The sequence below is a fragment of the Pan troglodytes genome, chromosome 7 (genome assembly GCF_028858775.2).
Source record: "Pan troglodytes isolate AG18354 chromosome 7, NHGRI_mPanTro3-v2.0_pri, whole genome shotgun sequence".
Taxonomy (NCBI): Eukaryota; Metazoa; Chordata; class Mammalia; order Primates; family Hominidae; genus Pan; species Pan troglodytes.
Window position 1 is genome coordinate 55,180,560 of NC_072405.2, and position 25,212 is coordinate 55,205,771.

At 38.8% G+C, this 25,212-nt stretch overlaps 1 long non-coding RNA gene across 1 annotated transcript in view; it reads right to left on the minus strand.

The window, feature by feature from the left end:
* Nucleotides 1–433: 433 nt before the first annotated feature.
* Nucleotides 434–25,212, minus strand: part of LOC464157 (uncharacterized) — a 38,439-nt gene continuing 13,660 nt past the window's right edge. The window contains exons 4-6 of the long non-coding RNA XR_010159508.1: nucleotides 15,342–16,454; nucleotides 1,298–1,453; nucleotides 434–772 (exon numbers count right to left, since the gene is read on the minus strand). This is a non-coding gene — a long non-coding RNA (uncharacterized LOC464157). The remainder of the gene's footprint in view (nucleotides 773–1,297; nucleotides 1,454–15,341; nucleotides 16,455–25,212) is intronic.

The following is a 25,212-nucleotide window of genomic DNA, read 5'->3' on the forward strand; positions in this document are numbered from 1 at the left end:
TATTTACTATCTGGCTCTTTATTAAAAAAAAAAGCCTGACCCCTGCTCTAGGACAAGTCTCCAGAAGTGACTTTGGCTCAACATAAAAGAAAAAAATGAACTATTATCTTGCTAAATAGAGCTGTCATGAACTCCTATACAAGACTCAAGTCTCAAGTCTGCCTAGGCAGCTGTTAGGAATGCAGGCAGAACAAAAATAGTGTAATCCTTTGATGACTTCCCTAAGATGAGGTAAGGACTGGAAGGAAGCCATGTGGGCACACAACGCAAATGTCATCTAAAGCAGCTCTGCCAGGAGAGTGCTGTGAGTTCTTGTAGACATCAGAGCATTTTCCCTTCTCCTAGCTTACCCTCTACTTTACTGTGATACAGCAAAAAATTTCTAGTTACCTCTTATGAGGAGACTGTATGAACATAAATGACTATAGCAATGTTTTAGATTTAGGACTTTTATTTTTTTCACATTCAAGTTAGCCTGAATTGACTTTCATTGTTCCCCTATCTACCCATAGTCCCCATACAATAAGAAGAAATATTTGCTTTCATATTACAGCATAAAGAGCACCTAAGCTTTGGCAGCTGACTTGTAGTGGGTCAGTGTGTGGGCAGAAGGGTCAGTGGCATCGATCCACTTGGGCATCCAGTAATGGCTCAGCCAGTCAGCCTGGCCTGGGAAATGGTGTTCAAGGATTTGATGGTAGTAGTATCCTTTAGTTTTAGGAGTATTGAAGGGAAATTTCTGGGCTGCATTTGCCATCATTGCATCATCAACCTGTAAGAATAAAAATATAAGAGCAGAACAGTTTTTTTTCAATGGCATGGAAATACTTGTATTTACTCTAGTTTCACAGAACAGAAAACGTAAAGATATGACTGTAAATTGTATGAGACCCTTTGAATCACCCATCACTTAGAAAATGTTAAAGTATTCATAATATGCATAGCTGCAGTGACTTTTAAGAAACATTCATATGCATATTTTTAATTCTTGGTGGCTCTGTTTTAGTAATTTGTGCCTAACAAGATCTGGCACCCAGAAGGTGCCCAAAAATGTGTTAAATGAAGGTCAATGATGATTAGTAGTAAGTCTCCTCTCTCTTTCAATTCCAGATGGTACTTTATGATCCTTCATGCTACTTAATTCTTATATAATTCTTATAAAAGAGATCATTGTTTCCAGAGACTATGAATCTCTCTTATAGGGACAAAGCATTCAAACTAAATACAAAATGAACAGCAATGACAGCTCTGCATCCAAAGTGTCCTATTCCTGAAAATGTTTTTAAAGACAATATACCTGATGTTCAACATATTTCTGTAAAATCTTAAACCAGGAATTCTTAACTGAAGTTATTCCATCACTGAAGACTTCTTTTGGTCACCAGAGAATCTCTTTGAGTATCAGATTGGAGTCCTCAAATGTCTCTCTCAGGAGATGTTTTTCTATCTCATTCTGACATGAAAAAAAGGAGCATCAGTAAAAGTTACAAATATAATCTGATGGCAGTGGACAGTTTGTTGCGGGAAGCCAGGGACCACGAACAGAGGGACCCACTGAAGCCCTGGCAGAAGAACATAAATTGTGAAGATTTCATGGACATTTATCACTTCCCCAATTAATTATAATTTCTTAAGCCTGTCTTACTTTAATCTCTTAATCCTGTCATCTTCATAAGCTGAGGATGTATGTCACCTCAGGACCCTGTGATGATTGTGTTAATTGTACAAATTGTAAAGCATGTGTGTTTGAACAATATGAAATCTGATTGTAAAACATGTGTGTTTGAACAATATGAAATCAGGGCACCCTGAAAAAGAACAGAATAACAGCAATTTTCAGAGAATGAGGAAAGATAACCGTAAGGTCTGACTGCCTGCAGTGCTGGGCAAAACAGAGTCATATTTTTCTTCTTGCAGAAAGCAAATAGGAGAAATATCACTGAATTATTTCCCAGTAAGGAATAACCCTGGGGAAAGAATGCATTCCCAGGGTTAGGCCTATAGATGACCACTCTGGGAGAGTCTGTATTATGTAGTTGAGAGAAGGGATGAAATAAGCCCTGTTCTCCTGCAGTGCCCTCAGGCTTGCTGGGATTGGGAAATTCCAGCCTGGTGAATTCTAGTCAGACCAGTTCTCTGCTCTTGAACCCTGTTTCCTGTTAAAATGTTTATCAAGACAATGTGTGCCCAGCGGGACCTGGACCTTCATCAATAATTCTAATTTTGCCCTTGCCTTGTGATCTTTATGGCCCTTTAAAGCATGTGATTGGCTGGGCGTGGTGGCTCACGCCTGTAATCCTAACACTTTAGGAGGCTGAGGTGGGTGGATCACAAGGTCGGGAGATCAAGACCATCCTGGCTAATATGAAGAAACTGCATCTCTACTAAAAATACAAAAAATTAGCCAGGCAAGGTCGTGGGCACCTGTAGTCCCAACTACTGGGGAGGCTGAGGCAGGAGAATGGCATGAACCCAGGAAGCAGAGCTTGCAGTGAGCCGATATCACGCCATTGCACTCCAGCCCAGGCAACAGAGTGAGACTCCATCTCAAAAAAATAAATAAATAAATAAATAAAGCATGTGATCTTTGTTACTTACTCCCTGTTCTTACCCCCTTCCCCTTTTGAAGTTCCTAATAAAAACTTGCTGGCTTTGTGGCTGAGGGGGCATCACAGAACCTACTGAAATGTGATGTCACCCCCGGTGGCCCAGCTGTAAAATTTCTTTCTTGTACTCTTTCTCTTTATTTCTCAGACTGGCTGACACTTAGGGAAAATAGAAAAGAACCAACGTTGAAATATTGGGGGCTGGTTTCCCCGATATCTGGCACCCAGCATGGTTTTTCTTTTTCCTAAGTGCATGTGGGAACCTGATTCCCTTTGGTAGGTGCAGAGAAACATTCATCGGTTCGGTCCACAGAAACGCGTGTTCGACTCCCTGACAATTGGTGAGTAGTCTGTGAATTTATCTGGATTAACTTTGGGTCACACAGAGTCTAAACATTATACTTATCTCTTCTGTATTAAACTCCAGTTAAAACAGAAAAGGGTTCGAGTGCCCATGGAAAATATGGTCACTCTATTCAGGGCAGTGGGAAAACACTGTCCTTGGTTCCTGAAAAATAACCTTAGATGTAGACCTGTTAAAACAGGGAACGGTTCAAATGTCTGTGGAAAATATGGTCACTCTATTCAGGGCAGTGGAAAAATGCTGTCCTTGGTTTCCTAAAAAAGGAAGCTTACATGTAGAACTATGGGATCGTGTTGGTGCAACATTCCGGGAATTGGTCTTGACAGGGAATTTTGTTCCCATCACTGTTTGGGGTGATTGGGCCTTGGTATGTGCTGTCCTAATGACATACCAATCCCGTTACCCCCTGCAGTTACCACAGTTTTCTGAATCTGACGACCCTCCACCTCTTCCTCAACCTTCCTTTCCCACACGGCCTTCATTATCTGATCAGCCTCTCCCTTCGCCTACTCCTGCCCCACCTAACGATTCTGAGAATTCAATATCTAACTCCGGTGACTCTGGCTTAACGTCACCTCCTGATGATCTTATTTCTTTTCACAAAGAGCTGGTACCTGTAGCTCTCGCAGCCCTGACTCAGACAGCCCAGGACCATATATATGCTAATTCTTCCCTTTTCAAACCTTTGCAGCATTTGCCTCCAGAGTCAGCTAATGGCTCGGGGACCAAACTGCAATTTACCTATAATTCTGCAGGCCCTACCCCATCCACTGCAGCCCCTCACCCTCCTGTCATTTTGGTTCCTCAACCAGTCACTTTGCCATCCACTCAGCCTGCTTCTCTGTACTCTTCTTCACACATGGATGCCAGTAATCACCAGTATACTTCTGCTCTTTCTGCTCCCCCAGTGCCCCTTTCTCACTCTCTCATTCCAGTCCAACCCCCTCACCTTCAGTTTCCCTTATCTACACATGTTTTCCTGTCACTTCTATACCAACTCCATCTCAGATGCCTACTCTTGAAACTTCAATGCAATGCTTAGTATGCCAAAACAAAGAAACAAGTGGATTAGATGCATGGGCTTATCCGGTCCCGCTAGAACCTCCTAACATCCAAGGGGTACAAATGGGTTATGTACCTCTCAATGTTACCTTTGTAAAACACTTTAAGGATGCTTGTACTCAGCATGGTCCTACTTCTCCTTACATTAAAATGGTATTACAAACTTTTTGTACAGAGGTCATTTTGCTTCCTTTAGACTGGGACCTTTTGGCAAAAGCTGTTCTAACCCCAGCTCAGCATTTACAATTCTGTACCTGGTGGTCAGAGCAGGCCTGTCTGCAGGCTCAGCTAAATCAGACTAATGGCATTTTTTTTTTTCTGAGGCGGAGTCTCCCTCCATTGCCCAGGCTGGAGTGCAGTGGTGTGATCTCGGCTCACTGCAAGCTCCATCTCCTGGGTTCACGCCATTCTCCTGCCTCAGCCTCCCGAGTAGCTGGGACTAAGATGCTGTGGAAAAATCTATCTCTGATGAGTGCGCTCAAGGTATTCTCCTTCGTATGTTAGCTTTTGAGAATGCGAACCATGAGTGTAAAATGGCCATGTGTTCCATCCAACAACAAAATTTACCTGATCACAAGATGTTGCCTGCATATATTAAAGCTTGTGAAGGCATTGGATCAGAGACCCACAAAACTATTCTGTGGGCACGGGCCATGAAAGACAGCAATCAGACTGGCTCAACTGATTCTTTTCTTGGAGCCTGCGATAATTGCGGTCAACTTGGTCATAATCAAAAAAAAATCGCACTGTTAAAAACTTAAAAGCAGACAAGCCAGCTCAACAAACACAGCCAAATACTGCTGCTACTGTTTGCCCATGTTGTTGCAAAGGTAAACATTGGGCAAGTACTTGCTGCTCTAAGTATGATATAGATGTAAACCCCCTGCCACAGAACCAGAGAAACGGGAAGTGGGGCCAGTCCCAGGCCCCAATATCAAATGGGATGCTTCAGACTCAGACCAACGTTGTGTTTCCACTTCAGGCAGTCAAAACGCAGCCCCCAGCACAAACAAATTTACCTACAGCCAACCCAGATGGGTCCCAGCCTCTTCTGCCTCAGTACAATGCTTGCCCACCTCCACAATAGGGGGCAGGGCGGTCGATCTCTGTAGTACTATTTCTCTAAATTTGCTACCTAATTCTTTGCCTTTAATTGTCCCCACAGGAGTCACTGGCCTTTTACCTCAAGGTTCAGTGAGCCTGGTGTTAGGTAGGGCATCCAACTCTGCTAAAGGAATCACTATTCATACTGGTCCCATTAATTCTAATTCCCTTGACAACATTAAACTCATCGTGTCTGCCAAGGTTCCTGTTTCCATTCTGGCCAGTGAGTCAATTGCTCAATTGCTTTTACTACCTAATATCATTTTAAACAAAGGAGATGAGACACGTGGCCCTGGGATGGGCTCCGGTGGTGAAAAAGCTGCTTATTGGATTAATGTAATTTCTAAACAATGGTCCACCTGCATCATACACATGCAAGGAAAAATGTTTGAGGGCCTAGTAGATACTGGGGCTGATGTTTCTATTATTTCCTCTAATTTATGGCCTTCTTCCTGGCTTAAACATCCCACTAACATGGGACTAGTAGGGTTGGAAAAACTGATGAAGTTTACCAGAGCACATTTATCTTGGCTTGCACTGGCCCAGGTGGTCAAAAGGGTACAATTCAGCCTTGTATCACACCAATCCCCATTAATCTTTGGGGTAGAGATTTGCTAGCACATTGGGGGGCTGAAATTAATATTCCACATGACTCCTATACTGCTCCCAGTCAACATATGATGGAAAACATGGGGTTTGTTCCCAGACTCAGTCTTGGCCCAAAACATGAAGGGATTACTGAACCCCTCCCAGTTACTGTAAAAGAAGACAGGGCTGGTTTAGGTTATCCTTTTTAATGGTGGCCACTGTTATGCCTCCTGATCCTATCCCTTTACAATGGAAATCTGACATATCTGTTTGGATTGAGCAGCCATCGCTCTCTAAAGAAAAACTGGAGGCTTTGACCCAATTGGTTTCTAAACAGTTACAACTTGGAAATGTGGAACCTTCTCTTTCCCCCTGAAATTCTCCTGTGTTTCTAGTAAAAAAGAAATCAGGCAAGTGGTGGATGGTAACCGATTTAAGGGCCATTAACGCTGTAAGTAAACCTATGGGAGCCATCCAATCCAGCATGCCTGCCCCTGCTTTAATACCTAAACATTGGCCTCTCATAGTTATTGATCTTAAAGATTGTTTTTTTCATATTGCTTTATATAAATCGGATTGTGAAAAATTTGCTTTTACTGTACCATCTATCAATAATCAGGAGCCTGCAGCTCATTATCAATGGAAAGTGCTTCCTCAGGGAATGCTAAATAGCCCTACAATCTGCCAGCTTTATGTTGGACAAGTGCTTTCACCAGTTCGAGCTCAATTTCCCCATGCCTATATTCTTCATTATATTGATGATATTTTCATTGCTGCCCCCACTGATAAAGAATTAATTGACTGTTATCAAATTGTGAGCCACTGTGTCACAGAGGCTGGACTATACATTGCTCAGGATAAAATACAACAGACTGCTCCTGTTCAATATTTAGGAATGGTGGTCGATAAACAATATACTCAACCCCAAAAAGTTCAGATTAGGAGAGATTCTTTAAAAACTTTAAATGACTTCCAAAAACTTTTGGGTGACATTAATTACTTAAGATCTACTTTCAGCATTCCAACCTATGCGCTAACTTGTTTTCTACGCTGTGGGGAGATTCCAATCTCCACAGTCCCAGGACTTTGACCCCTGAGGTTTCACTAGAACTGTAATTTGTGGAAGAAAGAATCCAGACTGCCCAGTTATCTAGAGTACAGCCATCTCAGCCTTTTCAGCTTTTGGTTTTTGCTTCATTGCACTCCCCTACTGGGCTAATAGTTCAACATAATGATTTAATGGAGTGATGTTTTCTTCCCAATTCTGTGTCAAAAACTTTGTCTGTTTATCTGGACCAAATTGACATCCTAATTGGACAAGCTTGGTGTAGAATACTTAAAATTTCTGGATTTCATCCAAATTTAATTGTAGTTCCTTTAAATCGGCTCAAAATTCAAGCCGCTTTTCAACATTACATACTGTGGCAAATTCACTTGGCTGATTTTATCAGTATTATGGACAATCATTATCCAAAAAACAAACTGTTTGATTTTATAAAAACGACTTCTTGGTTGGTCCCTCCATTGAGCAAAGATCAGCCCATTTACATCAGTTACAGTGTTCACTGATGGCTACAGTAACGGAAATGCTGGTTATGTGGGTCCTACAGACAAGCTCATTTCTACCCCTTATACTTCTACTCAAAAGGCAGAGTTAATTTCTGTAATTGCTGCCTTACAGGATTTCCCCAAACCTTTAAATATTGTCTCTGATTCTGCTTAACGTGGGAAAGAGGATATGCTTGTGTTTCACCAGGAGATCATCAATCCCCTGTCTGGGTGCCCACTACAAGACTTAAACTTCGTGTAAATACTGACAACGAAAACCACAGGGAAAAGATGTCCATGTCAGAGACTGCCCTCAGACATGGTGAGAACTGTGCCAACTCCTCAGAAGCTGGCACACCAAATCAAAATGGGTCTGGTTCAATCCTCCCTAATGGCAATGAAGACCCCTGTAACTAATCCCACTTCTCCTAATTACCTTTCTTTTTCCCCTTACAAACCTAAAAATCTCACCATTTCTATTAGCCTGAAAATAACATCCCTCTGTTCTTCTCTTCCTCCTTCAGCACTGGATCTCTCTTACAATAGGTTTTATTTAATGATTCTCCTCCTTACACCTTCTGTCTCACCAGTTTCCTCTCACACTGACTTACCTGCTACACAAAATTATTCTTATTGGGCTTATGTGCCTTTTCCTCCATTTATTCGACCTCTCACCTGGATGGATGCTCCTGCAGAAATCTATACTGATAGTGTGTGGATGCCTGGAGCTACAGATGACCATTGCCCGCTCAACCAGGAGAAGAAGGCACTGCATTTAATGTTACTATGAGTTATAAATACCCCCCTCTGTGCCTCGGACATGCACCTGGTTGTATCCATCTAGAAACTCAAGTCTGGGCTGCTTATCTTCCAGAAAAATCAGCTACAGAGGAACCAGGACATTTGGTCTCTGGCCTCTCCCTTTCTCCTTTAAGACAAATGAAAGGGGGAGTAATGGGAGATATCCCATACTTTCAATATAAACCTGCAGGAAAACGATGCCCTAAAAATTTTGAGGGCCCATCTAAAACTTTAATTTGGGATGACTGTGTTAACTCACATGCAGTAATATTAAAAAATGACTCATATGGTTTAGTAACAGACTGGGCACCAAAGGGCTATTTAAAAACAATTGCTCCTCTGGCAGAAGGGAATGCCTGAGGCTACTTATTTTATTTCTTATACAGAGAACGAGAATCATCCTTCTACTTTGCACAGGAGGTTCAGCTCATTCTTTCTCTTAAAATGGGAAGATAAAGGCATTACCCCCTGAGGCCTCGTATGATATTCCCCATTCTGAGCCCAGAAAACCCAGAACTTTGGAAATTGGCTATTGCCATGTCTGGACTGTGAGTATAGGAAGGTGAAACTTTTCTGTCTGCTGTCCCCACCACCATGACCCTCCCTCAGTATCAACATAGATTCAGACATTCTGCTTTGCTTCCCTCCAATCTGACTATTCCCATACAGAGTTGTGTTAAGCCACCTTACATGCTGTTAGTGGGAAATATCAAAATTTGGACGAACAATCAATCCAATGAATTAATTGTCATTTATACACTTGTATTAACTCCCGTTTTGACTCCAGGACAAGTGTAATGTTGGTTCGAGCTCAAGAAGGAATCTGGATTCCAGTAACTTTGCCCAGGTCTTGGGAATCCTCCTCCTCAATACATTTGATTAATGAAGTGTTACCATGAATTCTAAAAAGATCTAAGAGATTTGTTTTCACTTTAATGGCTGTGATCATGGGCCTAATTACAGTCACTGCAATGGCCATCACTGCTGGAATGGTGTTACATCAATCTATTCAAATGGCTCATTTTGTTAATGATTGGCAAGCCAATTCCACCCAAATGTGGAATTCTCAACAAGGCATTGATCAAAAATTGGCTAATCAAATTAATGTTTTAAGACAGTCTGTTATTTGGCTTGGAGATCGGGTAGTGAGTCTCAAACATCGCATGCAAATGCAGTGCGATTGGAACACTTCTGATTTCTGTATCATACCATATTCCTACAATGAGACTGATAATTCACGGGAAATGGTCAAAGGACACCTTCTGGGTAGGGAAGATAATTTATAATTATACTAAATTAAAGAATCAAATTTTTGAAGCCTCTCAAGCTCATTTATCCATTGTGCCTGGAGCTGAGGCGTTAGATCAGGTGGCAGAAAATCTTTCTGGATTAAACCCCATGACTTGGATTAAGTCTATTGGGGGCTCCACTGTAGTAAATTTTGGAATTATGTTTATCTGTTTAATCGGCTTGTATTTAGTATGCTAGACCAGTCAAAGAATCCTGCATCAAAATCGAGAGAATGAACAAGCCTTCATTGCCATGGCACATTTATATAAAAAGAAAGGGAGAGATGTTGTGGGAAGTCAGGGACCCTGAACGGAGGGAATGGCTGAAGACGTGGCAGAAGAAGATAAATCGTGAAGATTTCATGGACATTTATCACTTCCCCAATTAATACTTTTATAATTTCTTAAGCCTGTCTTACATGAAATCTGATTGTAAAACATGTGTGTTTGAAAAATATGAAATCAGGGCAACCTGAAAAAGAACACAGTAACAGCGATTTTCAGGGAACAAGGAAAGATAACCACAAGGTCTGACTGCCTGCAGGGCTGGGCAGAACAGAGTCATATTTTTCTTTTTGCAGAAGGGGAATAGGAGAAATATTGCTGAATTCTTTTCCCAGCAAGGAATAACCCTGGGGAAGAATGCATTCCAAGGTTAGGCCTATAGATGACCGCTCTGGGAGTGTCTGTCTTATGTGGTTGGAGTAGGGATGAAATATGCCCTGGTCTCCTTCAGCGCCCTCAGGCTTGCTAGGATTGGGAAATTCCAGGCTGGTGAATTCTAGTCAGACTGGTTCTCTGCTCTTGAACCCTGTTTGCTGTTAAAATGTTTATCAAGACAATGTGTGCCCAGCAGGACATGGACCTCCATCAGTAATTCTAATTTTTGCCCTTGCTTTGTGATCTTTATGGCCCTTTAAAGCATGTGATTGGCTGGGCACGGTGGCTCATGCCTGTAATCCTAGCACTTTGGGAGGCCGAGGTGGGTGGATCATGAGGTCAGGAGATCGAGAGCATCCTGGCTAAAACGATGAAACCCTGTCTCTACTGAAAATACAAAAAAATTAGCCAGGCAAGGTGGCAGGCGCCTGTAGTCCCAGCTACTGGGGAGGCTGAGGCAGGAGAATGGCATCAACCCAGGAGGCAGAGCTTGCAGTGAGCTGAGATCACGCCACTACACTCCAGCCTGGGCAGCAGAGTGAGACTCTGTCTCAGATAAATAAATAAATAAATAAATAAATAAATAAATAAATAAATAAAGCATGTGATCTTTGTGACTTACTCCCTGTTCCCACCCGCCTCCCCTTTTGAAATCCCTAATAATAACTTGCTGGTTTTGCGGCTCGGGGGCATCACAGAACCTATCAAAATGTGATGTCACCCCCGGAGGCCCAGTTGTAAAATTTCTTTCTTGTACTCTTTCTCTTTATTTCTCAGACTGGCTGACACTTAGGGAAAATAGAAAAGAACCTATGTTGAAATATTGGGGGCTGGTTCCCCCAATAATAGTTTTATCTTGAGTTGATTTACTACCTTTGGAATTCTCATTTCTGTTGACAGATACAAGTAATAGGAAGAAAAGTGATGATCTAGAAATGGGACTCTCAGTTCAAGGCTTAAAGGAGAAAATAAGAAAATCTAAATTAAAATGGGTGTTTAGTGCCCAACAGTTTAGGTTCTGATTCAGTTTCCCATCAATTCAACCAGATCCTTAGAAATGTTAAGGTCATAAAGTCACAAGCCTCCTAATGACTGCCCTACACTAATGAATGAATACAAAAAAATCTTCATTTAAAATAATATATATATCATGTCATCTAGGAAGTAAAATTAACTGAGACTATTACTTTTACTTTCCTTTCTAGGAATAGTTAAATGAATATTTCAAAAAGCAGAAAAAGTTACAAATCATGAGTGACCTAATCATTAAGTAAATACCTTGACTGGACCTTTCTAACTCAGTGTTTTCTAGGTGAGACCATCTCTTCTAACAACTGTGATGACAACACAGTATTTTTTTACCACTGGTTAATAATTCACATCCAATATGCAATATAAACCAGCATTCTGCTATATTTCATCAAATGCCATATAACCAGTTTCCTGAAGCCTAGTGACTCTAGTTAAGACAAGCATAAGATAATAACCGAATTCAGTTCATTCCCCAAACCCATATTTAATTATATCCAAATCTAAGTGTGATTCAGCAGAGAGAACAAAACATTTAATGTTAGCTGTTTATCCTATACAGTAAAAGTCTTCAGTTCCTCAACATAACTTTAGACAACCAGAAATGATACCAAAGAAACCCAGTTCTTTATAATGAAATCAAACCCCTTGCATCTTCACAACCCTATCCCCTCAGGGTCACTACAGCACCAAACAGGCATGGTGGGCACTCAATACTTGTCACATAATGTTTACAATATTTACCTCTCTTTAAAACACTTAACAATGCTGTAACAACTTTCCCTCTTCCCTCTTGGTTGTTCAGATGTGAGTAGAATGTTGTTACCCTTTAAGGTGAAAATTCCACCTCAAACAACCTGTGGAAGAAGACATCTCTACATGTACCACAACAACACTTTGAAATGTGGCCTAATTCTTTTGGGACTAAGTTAAGAAACAGCTTCATTTTTTCTATAAAAGTCTCACTTGGTAACATATAGCCAACTCTATGTAACATATAGCCAATTAGCTATTTTTTTTTTATTTTTTTCAGGGTATTGGGTTTTATTTTTTTTTTGGTGTTTTTTTTCGTTTCACAGCTACTCCTGAGTAGCTGTGAGTATAAGCATGGGCCACCATACCCGGCTGTAACTACTTTTAAAGAATAAAAATTATCTGACGCTATTAAAATTTCTTTCTTCCCCAAGAGATAGAAAACAAACACTATCAGATTCCCTTTTGTAACCTCACAAGAGACTCAAAAATATTACTGTCATACTGAAAGATGATATAAAATAGTCAAATAATTCATACTTTTCTTAATATAGCACGAATATCCCTCCACTTCAGAGTGCTTACATTGTGAAAATATATGTAACCCTGAATAAGTTCATCTGATCCCTCTCCAGAAAAGATCACCACGCTATCTGTGTTCTTCTGAATATACTTGGAAATTAAATACATACCTTAAATGAGAGAGAGAAATTAACTTTAATGCCAACATAACCTTCCACCAAAAATGCCCTTGATTTGATTTTTGGAAATAATTGAAAACTTTACTACTATACTGGACTTCATATTAATATAAAGTAGTTTCCACAATAATGACCTTATATTTACAAGCAATTTATATGTACTTAATCCAAAAGTACTACTGTAAAATAAAATAACCCAGAACCATTCTGTCATTTTATAAATAGGTTTTAAAATTCTAATATTTTAGACCAAGAATGTCCACCTCAAAACTTTGCTGAGCTGAAAAATGACTCAAATACCTAAAAATCATGCCTTTTATAGTGGTATTACAACACAAAAATAAGAATAAGCATTTTGGTGGTTTAGTGTTAATTTTGTTAGGTATTTTGCCCCTGTCACTCCCCATTCACCAGACTTCACATGAAGTTGGGGAGACTATATAAGTTATTAAACCTAACTCCTTGGTTCTGCACCACATCTCTCTAAACCAGTGTTTCTTTTCAACCTTGCTTGTATCATCACCACAGCTAGAGAGACTTTTTAGACATTTATTTTCCTAACCCCACCCCAGCCCCATGAAATTCCAATACCAGAACTATCCTGTCTATCCGTTTATTTATTGTGATGCTTTGGAGGGCCATAAACCATTGTAATACCTAAGATATTTTTGCCCTCCAAGGCAAGTTTCTTGGAGAGAGAGGCAGTAGCATATAAAGGCTCGATAACACTGGATCAGTCTGATTTGGAGTATACTTCCAATCTCAGTAGATACATTATCTATAAGATAAAATTAGTATTGTTTGCAAAGAAAGGATAGCTAATGACTGGCAAGTTGTGTGATGCAATATTTACCAAAATTTATCTAAAATGAGTATTTCTTATCAAAAATGCATTACCAAATAGACCTATTTCCTACAGACTGCACCCCAAGAAACTATAAGAGAAATGGGAGGTAGAGGGCAGAAAATATGTATCTACTTCCTGGGAAAACACCAACAGTGATACCAAAAATGTGGAGGTTGAACTATATATTTATCGTTCCCTTTACTCCAAAAGAGATTCAGAGAATTCTTAAGTGGTCTTAAATAATCAGTAACATAGGGATTTAATTTGCATTCATCCTTAAATAACTATTATTTTAAATAACTAAATATTTTAAATTATTGCCTGAAATTTTTTTTAAACCTTACATTTTTTCAGTATTAAAAAACCTGTTTATTTAATAATCATAATACCTTACTTACTGAAGCATGAGCTGTTGTAATGTTGTAAGTTTCCAAGGAAAATATGACTTCATCCAGAGCCTGAATGCCTTCCTCAGAGTTAAAGAGAACTTCATGATGTTCACTTCCAATATGATTTCCCACCTTATTATATAAATACCCATTTACTTGTTAAAGAAAATAACTTCCCTTGAAAATCAAACATGACAAGAGTTCACAAAGCTTTATGAATTAACAACGGTGAAAATTAAACAAGGAAAAAAGGGAAAAATGATTTTACAGGCCACTACATACAACCCCATCCAGGCCCTGCTTCAACTCCACCACCAGGAAGTAAGTCTCCCCTCAGCTCCTCTGGTGCCAAGACTTTAACCATTCTCCCAGTTGGCGCCTCCCTCCCCACCTATTTTACCTAACCCACCTCATCTCTCTCTAGTCCAACATGGTCCCACACTAAGCTTGGTCTTTTTTGGTCCTTCGGCAATGCCTAATTTTATATCCAGGATGTTATTCCTACATAGAATGGCTCCTCCCCTTATTCTACTTTCCTTGGCTATTTTGGATTCTCTAAGCATTGCTCACCTTGCATTGAGAGTGCTCTCTAGCTCTTTCTCATCCATGCTACAAAAGTTCTCCATAGTGGGAACAAGGTTTCCTGCTCACTGAATACAGACAAGCTTCCCTCTGCCCACAGTATTCTAAATACAGCACTTTTTAAAATAATAATAACAGCCAACACTTACTAAGTACTTACTACATACTAAGTTCTACCCTACTTACTTTACATGAATTATGCCACTTCACCTTAAAACTACCCCACAGAAGACACTATTTTTTTTTTACATAAATGAATAGAGCCAGGCTTTCAAATCACAATTCAGGCTCCAAAAACTGCAGTCTTCATCCTGATACCAAGCCTTTACGTTATTTTTTAAAAAACAAATAAACAAATGAAAAAACCTCTTTTTTGAATGTTTCAAGATGGGGTCTTGCTATGTTGCCCAGGCTGGACTTGAACTCCTGAGCTCAGACCTCCCACTACAGCCTCCCAAGTATCTGGGACTACAGGTGTGTGCCAATGCACCTGACTTACGCCTTTTCTTTTTTTTTTTCTTTCTTTCTTTCTTCTTTCTTCTTTTTTTTTTCACAAGGTCTCACTCTGTCACCCAGGCTCCCACAAACCCAAGACTACAGGCATGCACAACCAAGCCTGGCTAATTTTTGTATTTTTTTGTACAGATGGAGTTTCACTACATTGCTCATGCTGGTTTCAAACTCCTGACCTCAAGTAATCCACCTCCCCTGGCCTCCTAAAGTGCTGGGATTACAGGTGTAGTCACCATGCTCAGACACCTTTGCTTTCAAAAGAGCATAATTATCATCATAGGGTCTTTGTGAGAATTGTATGGTCATAATAGATAAAAGTACATAGAGGACAGTGTACAACACAGGGCATATTCAACAGCCATTTCCTTCCATTTTAATACATTTAATTTAAAACAACTGCCCCAGTCAATACAGTAGCAGAAGTAGAGTCATCCATTATTGACTCCACTTTCATTCTAATAACAAGCCTACTCTAACTACACAAGGGAAAGAGACAACACCTTACCTTTCTAGCAGCCAGTAAATCAGGGCTGTCTTCCATGCCAATTACAAATGTCTGGAGAGGATACTGTACTTGGGCCTCTTTGAGCTGCTTCAACAGGGTAGCAGCAACAAGCTGGAGTCCAAGCCCTCTACATGCAAAAGAGGAAGTGGAAGTGTCCTAGTTATGTGTCTTGCATAAGACAGGGACAGAGGATGTACAATCCTGATAAACACCAAGATAATAGTTTTACCATTTAAAATCCCTAAGTTTTATAAACTGAAATCAACTTCAAGAAGAGAAAAATATATAAACTGTCATAATAGTAGTATTTGAATTGGTTAAAAATCACTACACAGAATTCTAAAGAACGTTCACTGGCTCACTCTTACACCAATAATATAGCTATAGTGTAACTCAAGTTGGAGTATTACTATGACTATTAAATGCAGCTTATAAAAAATTGTTTCCATCCTATAATGAAGGGAAGATTAAATCATATAGTAAATATTTTATAGTAAAAACCAAAGGGATGGCTACACATCATTTCAATTAAACATGCACTAAGTATAATTAGGTTTCTTAATTGACTTCACCTGATAAAAGGCAACCTGTCTGTCATCAAACGCCTTTTTATAGCATCATTAAAAAGGATCCAGAGTTTGTTCTTCACAGTTTCTGTCTCAAAACCTATAAACACGGCAAATAAATCAAACACCTCCAGAAAATCTTGGGCTGGATGAGTTATTGAAATAAAATACACAATCATCAACATCTATCATGATGGCATTTACTCAATGCTGGAGTCTGCCAAATCTTTATGTATTCCCTCCAAACAAAATAGGAAGTAGGTCTTGAAACTAAAATCATTCAAATGATGTGAAAGTACAACTTACAACTTTTTCCCTTAGAGAAGGATGGGGAATAGGTGGGTGGGTGGGTGTCTGCTACCTGGAAAGAGTTTCTCCACATTGTAATAGAGCGCGTGTGGGGGTTCATCCCGACAGTGATGATATTTAACCATTACCACGGATGCAACTTGGCCATTTGGCTTTAAATCAAAAACTTCATAGTGTCCAGGAAGAAAGGGCTCCACTTTTAAAAAGGGAGCCTTGAAGTGCTTCAATGTAACAAGACCTACAAATTCAAAATGATACATTTATTCAAATTAGGTAACCCTTCCCAATAACTTTCACGATTAGTTAACATCCTCTACATTCCTATTTATTTTCCCTTTTTTAATACAAACACATGTCCATTCAATAAGCAAAATAGGAAAAAAAATTTAATCACCCAAAGCCCAACCATCTACTTACCAGAGAGAAAATAATGACACAGGGATATACTGCCAAATTACGCTAACTTTTAGTAATTCAAAGCAATAGAAAAATCTCCAGTGTTCAATTTCTTCTTAGATAGATTTCTAATCAAGAAAACCTATTTTCTATACTAAAGCAAATATACACAAAAGGAAAAAACACACTTATGAAGTAAAGGGATGAACTGGAGTCCTAATGTTATGATAGGCTGGCAGTCATTTATTTGTCATCCCTGAGGTATTTTCAGAAAATAGCCATGGTTCCCAGACCTTTAACAATCACAATGATCCATTCTTAGCTACTTTAAAGTCAGATAAGAAGACATCTATCCCTTAACTAGTTGTTATACATATATGTAAATAAAACCATATAATTTAAATTTCCTCAATTCTCACAGACAGTACCCAACATCACATCACCATGATCTTTGATACAAACATCAATGTTTTATTGTAAATCGTAACAGACTACCTACATGGAATACTCGTGATTTACAATTTGAGATTGTCAATCCAGCCAGTAACCTGTGTAACACTGAATTCAAATACCAGGAAAAGGACCCAGATTCCCTCACCAGCTAGCAGAGCTCAAGTGAGCCACACAGGCCGGGTAGGGAATGGGGAGTAATTAAAAAGTTTTAAGCAGGCAGTACTATAATCAGATGAGTTTATGACAGGTTATTCTAAAAGCACTGAGAAAGGAAAATTGTTGCAGTATTTCAGATAAGATCATTTGGTCTGGAAAAGGACAGTGTCAAGGATATAAAAAAGAACAATCAAGGAATTTCAGAGGGTAAACTGGATGTGATTATAGTTCCATATCAAGTGATCATCAGGCTCAGAGAAGGTACAGGGAGCGGGAGGCTGCTTTTCCTCAGTGTTCTCTTTGCCAGGCTTGCCCAGCAGTCCTGGCAACTGACAAATATATGATATACATATTCATATACATATACATATATACACTAAATAATCTTGGCACCCTTGTCAAAAATCAGTTGATTATTTATGTATAAGTTCATATCTGACTCTCAATTCTATCCCACTGGTCTATACATCTATCCTGCCAGTATTATGCTGTCCTTATTACCATTGTCTTGTAGTAAGTTTTAAAGCCATAAGTATGAGTTCTCCTACTTTGTTCCTCATTTTCAAAAGATTATTTTGGCTATTCTTAGTCCATTGCAATTCCATATGAATTTGAGAGTCAGCTTGTCGATTTTACAAAAAACTCATCTGGCATTCTGATAGGGATGAAGTTAAATCTGTAGATCAGTTTAGGGAGGACTGCCATCTTAACAATGTTTAGCCTTCGTCCATGATCATGGGATACTTTTCCATTTATTTAGATCTTCTTTCATTTCCTTCAACAATGTTTTATGGTTTTCAGAGTACATGTTTTATACTTCTTAAATTGATTTCTAAGTATTTTATTCTTTTTGATACTATGATAAATGAAGTTGCTTTCTTTTTTCTTTTTCTTTTTTTTTTTTTTTTTTTTTTTTTGAGATGGAGTCTCACTCTGTCGCCCAGGCTGGAGTCCAGTGGCAGGATCTCAGCTCACTGCAAGCTCTGCCTCCCAGGTTCATGCCATTCTCCTGCCTCAGCCTCCTGAGTAGCTGGGACTACAGGTGCCCGCCACAACACCTGGCTAATTTTTTGTATTTTTAGTAGAGACAGGGTTTCACCGTGTTAGCCAGGAAGGTCTACATCTCCTGACCTCATGATCCACCCTCCTCGGCCTCCCAAAGTGCTGGGATTACAGGCATGAGCCACTGCACCCGGCCATGAAGTTGCTTTCTTAATTTCATTTTCAGATTGCTCATTGCAAGTATGTAGTACTCAGTTAAAGTGTGTGAAATACCACTGATTTTTGTATATTGATTTTGTATTCTGCAACCCTGATGAACACAAGGGATTTGTACCTAGAATACATAAGGAACTATTACAGTTCAGTAATAAAAAGACAAAATAACCCAATTAGGGATTGATAATTCAAGAATGGATAAACAAACTGCAGTACATGCCAACAAATGGAATATCATTCAGCAATTTAAAAAATGAGCTATCAAGCCATGAAAAAACATGGAAGAAACCTAAGTGTATACTGCTAGGTGAAAGAAGCCAGTCTGAAAAGGCTCCATACTATGTGACTACAACTATTTTATGACATTCTGGGAAAAGCAAAATTAGAAAAGTAAAAAGATCAGTAACGACTGGGGGTTTAGGAGGAAGAGGGAGAGGAATGAATCAGTGGAGCACAGGAGATTTTTAGGGCAATGAAACTGTTCTACATAATACTTTAATGGTGGGTACATGACATTATACATTTGTCAAATCCAAAAATCTATAAAACACATAGAGTGAACCCTAATGTAAACTATGAACTTCAGTTAATATATAAGTATCAGTTCATCAAATATAATAAATGTAGCAGAGTAATGCAAGATGTTAAGAGTTGGGAAAATTGGGCAGGGGCACTGTAGCGGAAGCATATGTGAACTCTCAGCACTTTTCTCTCAATTTTTTCTAAAACGGCTCTAAAAAAATAAAGTCTATTATGTTTCCAAAATAAAATGATCCCTAGAAGGAAAAAAAAATGGCATAGGATCTGAAGAAATATTTCTCCAAAGAAGTTATACAAATGGCCAATAAGCATGAGATAAGATGCTGGACATCATTGTAAACAGGAAAATACAAATCAAAACTACAATGAGATACCACTTCACATACATTAGAAAGGCTAGAATTAAAAAGTGACACAGTAAGTGTTTGTGAAGATGTAGAGAAACTGAAATTTTAATAAACTGCTGGAGGGAATAAAAAATAATGTAGCCATTTCAAAAGTAGTCTGGCAGTTCCTCAATTATACATAGTTATCATGTGTCCCAGCAATTCTACTACTAGATATACATCCAAGGGAAATGTCTATGCAAAAACTTGTACACGAATGTTTATAGCAGCATTATTCGTAATAGCCAAAAGGGGTAAACAATGTCCTCAATATCCATCAACTGTCAAGTGGATAAACAAAATCCAGTGTATCCATGTAGTGGAATATCATTTGGCCATAAAGTAAGTACTGATACATGTCACAGCATAGACAAATTTTGAAAGCATTATGCCAAGTGAAAGAATCCAGTCACAAAAGCCCATATGATATATAATCCCATTTATATGAAACATACAGAATAGGGAATCCAGAGGCAGAAAGATTGGTGGTTGCCAGGGCTACAACTTCAGGAGTGCAGATGATGGATATAGAGAGATGGAATTGAAAGCTAAAGGGCACAGGAGGCAGGGAGTTCTGGTGAGTGCCTGCACTCCTAGCTACTAGGCAGGCTGAGGTGGGAGGATTGATTGAGCCCAAAATTTCAAGTCTGCACTAAGCTATGATCACACCACTGCACTGCAGCCTGGGCTGGGCAACTAAGCAAGACACCATCTCAAAAAAAATAATAATAAAAAAATAAAAAACCCTGGTTGACTCTTCCAGTAAAAAATAAGGTAAAGGGCATAGGTTTTGGTGGAAAAACAATTCTAAAATTGATTGGAGTGTTGGTTACCAACATCTGTGAATATACTAAAATCCACTGAACTGTATACTTCAAGTGAGTGAATTACATGGTATGTGAATTACCAATAAAGCTGTTTTTGAAATCCTAATATTTGCTGTGCTATAACTGCAGCAAAGTACTGCAGTGCAATAATTGCAGAGCCAACCCTTCCATTACAGTATGGCACAGGAAAACTTAAAACTGCACTTAGGATCAAGCTAGATGCAGAGCATCTATTAGCACAGCAAAAAATAAATGATTGCACTAAAAACTCATCCTTCAAGGATTACAGAATTGAAGTGCTGAAAAGGAGAGTACAACTCCTCTGTTATTTTTAAAAAAGGTAAAGACTCGTAACTTAATTAGTTACTGGTAAGCTTCTGGATTGCTCTCTAAGAGATTTTCAAATATAATTTAAAAGAAAACACACAACCAAGATAATAATGAAAATCTATAGAAAAATTTATTATTACCTTTAGCTTCTGAACATACAGCCAAAAATTGGTCTTCTGTCATTGCTTTAAACAAAGGTCTGAATCCTTATGTATCTCTGCCCAGGAACACTTTCTTATTGGCAGTATCCAGTAAAAAAATTGCAAACACACCATCCAACACACAAATTGTTTGCTCATTTCCTCCTTTGTCATAAAGATGAAAAATTATCTCACCATCCATTTTGGTCTGATATTCAAATTCAAAATGCTGTTGTATCTTAAGAACCACTAGCAAAACCAAAATATTACACTCCTTGTACATTCACTAATAATATTTTTATTGCAAAGTTGTTTCAGTATTTCTGAGCTCTATAATCATTTCATGCACTTTGGTGATTTAGGAGAATCATAGCAATATCAAACTAGGGTTTGCTTCAACTCATAATTCTGCAAATTCTGTTCAACATAAAGCTGAACCCATGAAAACTGTAGTTGCAGTCTGATAAACAGAATATAATGGGAACGTATCAGAACCTGTAACCTGTAAATGTAACCTGTGGAAGAATGGAAATGCATATAATATACATACTATGCATGTAATACATATATGTTTATGTATATGCAGATTGAGTATCCCTTATCTGAAATGTTTGAAACCAGAAAGGTTTTGGGTTTTTATTTATTTATTTATTTATTTTTGGATTTTGGAATATTTGCATATATGTGAGATATCTGGGGGATAAGACCCAGGTCTAAACATGAAATTCATTTATGTTTCATATATCTTATACACATACTCCAAAGGTAATTTTATATAATATTTCAAATAAACTTGTGCATGAAACAAAGTTTGTGTACATGGAACCATCAGAAAGCAAAGGCGTCACTATCTCAGCTACCATGGGAAAACCTATGGCTGTTTGACATCATTGACCATGATTCCTGTCTCTGAATTTATATGCTACTGATGAGCAATCATTTTCATACACTTATTCACACATAAGTAAAAAATGTGACATACCATTAATACAGTAAAAAATAAATAATACATTAATACAGTAATACATTAATTACTGTAATTAATTACTGTAATTAATTACTGTAATTACAGTAATTAATTAATTACTGTAATTAATACAGTAATACATTAATACAGTAAAAAATAATAACCAGAATACCTGCATCAGCTGTTAAACAGCTGTACAAACAATGGCAGGCATTCAAACTCTACCTACAATTCTGTGTTTTTTGATTAAAATGTTACTATACACTGTATTTTTTTCTTTTTTTTAGATAAGAAGAAATATCAGAAGACTTGAGTGACTAGGAGGCGAGTCCTCTGAGGTTGAGGAGCCATTCTGCCACATGGCTTTTTAAAATGTTTCTCCAGGCCGGGCGCGGTGGCTCACGCCTGTAATCCCAGCACTTTGGGAGGCCGAGGCGGACGGATCACGAGGTCAGGAGATCGAGACCATCCTGGCTAACACGGTGAAACCCCGTCTCTACTAAAAATACAAAAAATTAGCCGGGCGTGGTAGCGGGCGCCTGTAGTCCCAGCTACTCGGGAGGCTGAGGCAGGAGAATGGCGTGAACCCGGGAGGCGGAGCTTGCAGTGAGCCGAGATCGCGCCACTGCACTCCAGCCTGGGCGACAGAGCGAGACTCCGTCTCAAAAAAAAAAAAAAAAAAAAAAAAAAAAAAAAAAAGTTTCTCCAGAGTCATCTGCCTCATTAACAGTGGCTTTTGTCTTGGAAATCTTTGATTTTGCCTGTTCACTCTGATGGTAGTTTCTTTTGCTGTGCAGAAGCTCTTTAGTTTAATTAGATCTCATTTGTCAATTTTGTCTTTTGTTGCCATTGCTTTTGGTGTTTTAGACATGAAGTCCTTGCCCATGCCTATGTCCTGAATGGTAATGCCTAGGTTTTCTTCTAGGGTTTTTATGGTTTTAGGTCTAACGTTTAAGTCTTTAATCCATCTTGAATTGATTTTTGTATAAGGTGTAAGGAAGGGATCCACTTTCAGCTTTCTACATATGGCTAGCCAGTTTTCCCAGCACCATTTATTAAATAGGGAATTCTTTCCCCATTGTTTGTTTTTCTCAGGTTTGTCAAAGATCAGATGCTTGTAGATATGCGGCGTTATTTCTGAGGGCTCTGTTCTGTTCCATTGATCTATATCTCTGTTTTGGTACCAGTACCATGCTGTTTTGGTTACTGTCGCCTTGTAGTATATTTTGAAGTCAGGTAGTGTGATGCTTCCAGCTTTGTTCTTTTGGCTTAGGATTGACTTGGCGAGGCGGGCTCTTTTTTGGTTCCATATGAACTTTAAAGTAGTTTTTTCCAATTCTGTGAAGAAAGGCATTGGTAGCTTGATGGGGATGGCATTGAATCTGTAAATTACCTTGGGCAGTATGGCTATTTTCACAATATTCATTCTTCCTACCCATGAGCATGGAATGTTCTTCCATTTGTTTGTATCCTCTTTTATTTCATTGTGCAGTGGTTTGTAGTTCTTCTTGAAGAGGTCCTTCACATCCCTTGTACGTTGGATTCCTAGGTATTTTATTCTCTTTGAAGCAATTGTGAATGGGAGTTCACTCATGATTTGGCTCTCTGTTTGTCTGTTGTTGGTGTATAAGAATGCTTGTGAATTTTTGTACATTGATTTTGTATCCTGAGACTTTGCTGAAGTTGCTTATCAGCTTAAGGAGATTTTGGGCTGAGACAGTGGGGTTTTCTAGATATACAATCATGTCGTCTGCAAACAGGGACAATTTGACTTCCTCTTTTCCTAATTGAATACCCTTTATTTCCTTCTCCTGCCTAATTGCCCTGGCCAGAACTTCCAACACTATGTTGAATAGGAGTGGTGAGAGAGGGCATCCCTGTCTTGTGCCAGTTTTCAAAGGGAATGTGCCAGCTTCCAGTTTTTGCCCATTCAGTATGATATTGGCTGTGGGTTTGTCATAGATAGCTCTTATTATTTTGAAACATGTCCCATCAATACCTAATTTATTGAGAGTTTTTAGCATGAAGGGTTGCTGAATTTTGTCAAAGGCTTTTTCTGCATCTATTGAGATAATCATGTGGTTTTTGTCTTTGGCTCTGTTTATATGCTGGATTACATTTATTGATTTGTGTATATTGAACCAGCCTTGCATCCCAGGGATGAAGCCCACTTGATCATGGTGGATAAGCTTTTTGATGTGCTGCTGGATTCGTTTTGCCAGTATTTTATTGAGGATATTTGCATCAATGTTCATCAAGGATATTGGTCTAAAATTCTCTTTTTTGGTTGTGTCTCTGCCTGGCTTTGGTATCAGAATGATGCTGGCTTCATAAAATGAATTAGGGAGGATTCCCTCTTTTTCTATTGATTGGAATAGTTTCAGAAGGAATGGTACCAGCTCCTCCCTGTACCTCTGGTAGAATTCGGCTGTGAATCCATCTGGTCCTGGACTCTTTTTGGTTGGTAAGCTATTGATTATTGCCACAATTTCAGATCCTGTTATTGGTCTATTCAGAGAGTCAACTTCTTCCTGGTTTAGTCTTGGCAGAGTGTATGTGTCGAGGAATTTATCCATTTCTTCTAGATTTTCTAGTTTATTTGCGTAGAGGTGTTTGTAGTATTCTCTGATGGTAGTTTGTATTTCTGTGGGATCGGTGGTGATATCCCCTTTATCATTTTTTATTGCGTCTATTTGAGTCTTCTCTCTGTTTTTATTAGTCTTGCTAGCAGTCTATCAATTTTGTTGATCCTTTCAAAAGAAAATTTTCACAACCTACTCATCTGACAAAGGGCTAATATGCAGAATCTACAATGAACTCAAACAAATTTACAAGAAAAAAACAAACAACCCCATCAAAAAGTGAGCAAAGGACATGAACAGACACTTCTCAAAAGAAGACATTTATGCAGCCAAAAAACACATGAAAAAATGCTCATCATCACTAGCCATCAGAGAAATGCAAATCAAAACCACAATGAGATACCATCTCACACCAGTTAGAATGGCAATCATTAAAAAGTCAGGAAACAACAGGTGCTGGAGAGGATGTGGAGAAATAGGAACACTTTTACACTGTTGGTGGGACTGTAAACTAGTTCAACCATTGTGGAAGTCAGTGTGGCGATTCCTCAGTGATCTAGAACTAGAAATACCATTTGACCCAGCCATCTCATTACTGGGTATATACCCAAAGGAATATAAATCATGCTGCTATAAAGACACATGCACACGTATGTTTATTGCGGCTCTATTCACAATAGCAAAGACTTGGAACCAACCCAAATGTCCAACAATGATAGACTGGATTAAGAAAATGTGGCACATATACACCATGGAATACTATGCAGCCATAAAAAATGATGAGTTCATGTCCTTTGTAGGGACATGGATGAAATTGGAAATCATCATTCTCAGTAAACTATCACAAGAACAAAAAACCAAACACCGCATATTCTCACTCATAGGTGGGAATTGAACAATGAGATCACATGGACACAGGAAGGGGAATATCACACTCTGGGGACTGTTGTGGGGTTGGGGGAGGGGGGAGGGATAGCATTAGGAGATATACCTAATGCTAG